This window comes from Ursus maritimus, unplaced genomic scaffold (genome assembly GCF_017311325.1).
Source record: "Ursus maritimus isolate PB19 unplaced genomic scaffold, ASM1731132v1 scaffold_6, whole genome shotgun sequence".
NCBI lineage: Eukaryota > Metazoa > Chordata > Mammalia > Carnivora > Ursidae > Ursus > Ursus maritimus.
In genome coordinates, this window is record NW_024426774.1 from 36,095,300 (window position 1) to 36,101,311 (window position 6,012).

A 6,012-nucleotide genomic window follows, 5' to 3' on the forward strand; every position below is an offset into this window, starting at 1 on the left:
TTTTTGTGCCCTTTGGTTCTCTCATCTTATCATGGTGGTTGACTGTCCTGGCATATCACTGGTTATTTGGATCCATGATTGTTACTCAGGTAGGCAGACTTTTTCTGGAAAGGGTCAGATTCGTAAATATTCTAGGCTTTGCAAACCAAACAGGTTCTTTGTTGCATGTTCTTCTTCTTTTTAACCAACTCCTAAAACAGCAACAACAACAAACAAACTTAGTTCATAAGCCATATAAACACAAGCCAGATGTGGCTATTGTTTGCTGACGTAGCATGTTACTCAATACGTAAGCCAACAGATTGTCCTTTGAGACTATAAAGAGCTCCTCTAAGGTGAAGCATTGAAATAATTTCAGCTGCCAAAATCCAGTCCCTCTCTTACATGTCTTGTGTATTATCTGAATCATGATACAGATAGATGGTCAGGTGGGACCCATGGTTATGAGAAAGCATTATGTGTGCTTCAAACATGGGGAGGAGGGGCGCCTGGGTGGCACAGCGGTTAAGCGTCTGTCTTCGGCTCAGGGCGTGATCCCGGTGTTATGGGATCGAGCCCCACATCGGGCTCTTCTGCTATGAGCCTGCTTCTTCCTCTCTCACTCCCCCTGCTCGTGTTCCCTCTCTCACTGGCTGTCTCTATCTCTGTCGAATAAATAAAATCTTAAAAAAAAAAAAAAAAAATGGGGAGGAGGTTGAGGAGCTTCTGAAATGATTCTACAATCACCCCGAAGGCCATGAAGTCCTAAGAGTTCACTAAGGCCACGTATATAAGTACCTATAAGTCTCACACACCTCAGGCATTTAATATCATTTATGTAAATTGTAGTTAACTTGTAACTTCCTGTGTGATGAGGCTGAATGCTTTGGACTTCTTTCCCATGTATGGCTGCTTTCGCTCCATAAACATACTTCTGGCACAGAGATGAGGCCTTCCACAAATGGAAACCCTGGCTTAAGCGCTCCAGACAGGTTTCTGATATGATATGGCGCACACCTACCAGACTCAGTGTAGATTGCATGGGCAGGGTGCAGGGAGAAGCAGACATGGACGAAGCAGGAAACTACTTAGGATCCTGAGAGTGGACAGGTTCAAAGCCTTTGGAGGACTTCTCTTAGAGGCTGGTCCCCTTTCTGGTCCTGCTTGCTGTCAGTAGCTACCCCTTCTTAAAGAACCTGAAGTTATCCCATAGCCGCAGAGGCTCAGTGGTATTTTAAAGATGTATCCCCCAAAGCAGCCCTAAGGGCAAAGGAAAATGAGCCCCTGTCCCAGGGGACACTTGGCACTGCTTGATTGCTGCAAGCAAAATTCCTTTTCAAAATTCACAAGAGAGGACATCAGTGAGAATAGCAGGGTAAAACCTCTGAAAATCCTCTCTCCATGGAAGTGATGGGGACACTGGCAAAAACTGTCTAGAAGTTAACCAAAGGCTTGCCACCATCCAGAAATGTTTATTAAAGAAAAAATGGTTCCACCTGGGTAAGAACAGCAAGTTTTGTGATGTTTTAATTCACACTATTTTCATCCCCCTTTTCCTAGCTCCATGATAGCCTTGGAAATGAAAAGCCCCACAATCCTGGTGAAACCCAGGAGTCTAGCAACAATTGGAGGGTACAGAGTGGAGTTGGAGCTCCTCCAAAAAGCCCCATTCCCAGTGAATTGTCACTTGACCTGTCTGGCAGTTGCATGTAAGTCCTCATCTCAGGGCTTGTCTTTGATATTTCTCAAAGTGTGCACAGTGTGAACAACCTTTTCCCTAGGTGAGTTTATTAAAAATAATCAGCAGCAATTATTTAACACCTCAACTTCCTGAAATGGCTATGAGTTGGAACAAACAAACTGACCAAAAAACTTAGGAAAAGATGGGACATGAGATATCCATTGGAAGTTTTGAAAAGTTTCTGAAGAACATAGAAGGCCACACACATGTATAGGGCTGTGTGCATGCCTGCGGAGATGTGAATTCCCTCAGCTTTTTTTTTTTTTTTTTTCTTTTTAAGTAGGCTCCATGCCCAGCATGGAGCCCAGCACAGGGCTTGAACTCACAACCCTGAGATCAAGACCTGAACTGAGAACAAGAGTCAGATACTTAACAGACTGAGCCACCCAGGCACCCTGAATTCCCTGTTTTTACCTCTGTATGACCAGGAGGATCTACACAAGCCTTCCTGGCATGCCCAATGCACACACAAACACACGCACACACAGCCCCTTGGAAAAAACGGGGGGACTTACTGGTCCAAGTGTTTAAGGAAATCTGTTCAATCATTAGTTGACCACTAAGCTAACAGCAGAGACTTCAGTGGCCACACACATCAAAGAATATAGGCTTTACAGAATTATTTCAGGAAACTAAATCATCATCAACAACAATAAACCCTGGAGAAGACAGAGTATCTGGTTTCCAAAGTTGCCCCATGTATTATTAAATGTTTCCAATTTTCAACACAAATTATGAGATATGCAAAGAAAAAAGAAAGTATGGCCCATGAAGGGAAAAGGCAATCAGTAGAAACCATCCCTGAGGAAGTCCAGGCATTGGTCTTACTACACAAAGACTTTAATTCAGCTATTTAAAATGTTTAAAGAACTAAAAGAATGATGAGAATGATGTGTCCCCAGAGAGCGAATATCATTAAAGAGATATAAATTGTTTTAAAAATAGAACCAAGTAGGAATTTTGGCTTTAAAAAGTATAATAATGCAAATGAAAAATTCAGTAGAGGTGTTCGAAAGCAGTTTCAAGCTGGCAAAAGGAGGAATCAAATCTGAAATCAATTGAGATCATCCAGAAAATAAAAAAGAATGAAGAGGGGTGCCTGGGTGGCTCAGTCAGTTAGGTGTTTGCCTTTGGCTCAGGTCATGATCTCTGGGTCTTGGGATCAAGCGCCATGTCAGGCTCCCTGCTCAGTGGGGAATTGGCTTCTCCTTCTCCCTCTGCCGCACTCCACCCCCCCCCCCCCGCCCCTGCTCATGCTCTCTCTCTCTCTCTCAAATAAAATCTTAAAAAAGAAAGAAAAAAAAAAGAATGAAGAAAAATGAACAGTGCTCCAGAAATATATATGTATGCCAACATATACACAACAGGAGTCCTAGAAGAGAGGAGAGAAAGAGGCAGCAATTATATTGGAAGAAATTGTGGCCAAAATCTTTCCCACTTTGATGAATAACATTAAAATGCATCTAAGAAATCCAATGAACTCTAAGTGGGATAAACTCAAAGAGATCCACACTAAGATAATAACTTTAAATACATAGTAAAAGAGACAAGGAAACTAAAATGTTACAGTAGAATATATCTTTAACAAAAAACAGGGTAGGAATTTAAAAAACTGGAGAAGATAGAAAGCATATAGAAAACAAATAGCAAAATGACAGACATAAATCCTACCTTATCAGTAATTTCATTAAATATAAATGAATTAAATACTACAACCAAAAAAAGCAGAGACTGGCAAAAAAATAACAAAAACAAATCAACCATAACCCAAATTTATGCCATCTACAAAGGACATACGTTAGATCCAAAGACACAAATAGGTAAAAGTAAAAATATGGAAAATATGTATCATGGAAATAGTAGCTCAGAGACCTTGAGTGGTCATACTAATATTAGACAAAATAAGCTTTAAGAGAAAAAAAAATGGGGGGCACCTGAGTGGTTCAGTCAGTTAAGTGTCTAATTCTTGATTTCAGCTCAGGTCATGATCTCGGGGTTGTGATATCGAGCCCCACATCGGGCTTTGTGCTGGGTGTGGAACCTGCCTAAGATTCTCTCTTTCTCCTTTCGACTCCCCCTTGCCCCCGGCTCACACGTGTACTCTCTCTCTCTAAAAAAAAGAAGAAGAAGAAGAAGAAGAAGAAGAAGAAGAAGAAGAAGAAGAAGAAGAAGGAGAAGGAGAAGGAGAAGGAGAAGGAGAAGGAGAAGGAGAAGAGGAAGAAGAAGAAGAAGAAGAGGAAGAAGAAGGAGAAGGGGAAGAAGGAGAAGGGGAAGAAGAAGAAGAGGAGGAGGAAGAAAAATGTTACTATAGGCAATGAAGGACATAATGGTAAAAAGCTCAATCCATCAGGCAGATATAACAGTTATAAACATATGCACCTAGCAACAGAACCCAAGGTACATGAAGAACTGAAGAGAGAAATAGACAATTAAACAATAGTTGGAATTTTTGGTCCCATCTTCACTAACTGAACAACTAGTCAGAAGATCACCAAGGACATAGAAAACACTGTAAACTGATCTAACAAGTATAGCTAACTCCACCCAACAAAAGCAAAATTCATTCTTCTCAAGTACACATGGAACATTCTCTGGAATAAACCATATGGTAGACCTTAATGCCTCAGTAAATTAAAAATTATTGAAATCAGGGGCCCTAGCTGGCTCAGTTGGTGAAGAGTGTGACCCTTGATATCAGGGTCATGGGTTCAAGCTCCACTTTGGATATAGATATTACTTTGGATATAGATATTACTTTAAAAAATTAAAATTAAAATTATTAAAATCATAAATATATTCTCTGACTACAATGGAATAAAATTAGAAATAATTAACAAAGAAATGTGGGAAAAATCACAAATGTGGGAATTAAAAACAGCCCTAACTAACCAATGGATCAAAAAAAGAAATAACAGGGAAAATTAAAAAGCACTTTGAGGTAGATGAAAATGGAAAAAAAAACTTATGGAATGCAGCTAAAGTCATGCCTAAAGGGAGATTTATACTTTTTAATGACTACATTTAAAAAGTACCTCAAATCAATAACCTTCTACCTTAAGAAATTAGAAGAAGAGTAAACTAAATCCAAGTAAATACAAAGCAATAATAATGATTAGGGTAGAAATAAATGAAATAGAGAATAGAAAAACGAGAAAACCAACAAGACCAAAAGTTGGTGCTTCAAAAAGATCAACAAAATTGACAAAACTTTAGCTAGACTGACCAAGAAAAAAAATAAAGAACTGAAATTACTAAAATAAGGAACAAAAGAGGAGACATTACTACAAATAAAAAGGATTCTGGGGAATCCTATGAATAATTTTATGCCAACAAATTAGATAACCTACATGAAATGGGCACATTCCTAGAAAGACACAAAACTGACCAACCTGACTCAAGAAGGCACAGAAAATCTGAACAGTAAAAAGTAGATTGAATTAATAATTAAAAATAATTAAATATCTTAATTAAATATTAAGAAATATTTAAATATTAAATATTTAATAATTAAATATTAAATAAAAATAATTAAATATTAAAAATAATAATTAAAAATCTTTTCATAGAAAAAAGCCCAGGATCAAATACCTTCACTGGTAAATTCTACCAAATGTTAAAAATGTAATGTATCCACACAATGCATTCTTATTCATCCATGAAAGATGTACTGAAAGTTGCTGTAACATGATGACCCTTGAAAGCAGTGGAGAGATAGGATGATCAACCTTTTTAAAACTTGTGTTGTAGGGGCGCCTGGGTGGCTCAGTCCATTAAGCATGTGCCTTCAGCTCAGGTCATTATCCCAAACTCCTGGGATCAAGGCCCACGTGGGGCTCCCTGCTTAGTGGGGAGTCTGCTTCTCCCTCTGCCCCTCACCCTGCTCTCGTGCTCTCTCTCACTCTCCTTCTCTCAAATAAAAAAATAAAATCTTAAAAAAAAAAAAACAACAGGGGTGCCTGGGTGGCTCAGTCATTAAGCATCTGCCTTTGGCTCAGATCATGATCCCAGCGTTCTGGGGTCAAGCCCCCCACATCCGGCTCCTGGCTCAGCAGGAAGCCTGCTTCTCCCTCTCCCACTCCCCCTGTTTGTGTTCCCTCTCTTGCTGTCTCTCTCTGTCAAATAAATAAAAATCTGAAAAGCAAGCAAGCAAACAAACAAAAACAACCAAACACTTGAGTTCTGAAGAGAAAACTTGGTAGTTGAAGAGGGACAAGGGATCAGTGAGTTGTTTTTTGTATTGTTTTGTTCAGCAGCTTTTGCACCAAATTTATATGCCGATGGAAGTGGTTGCT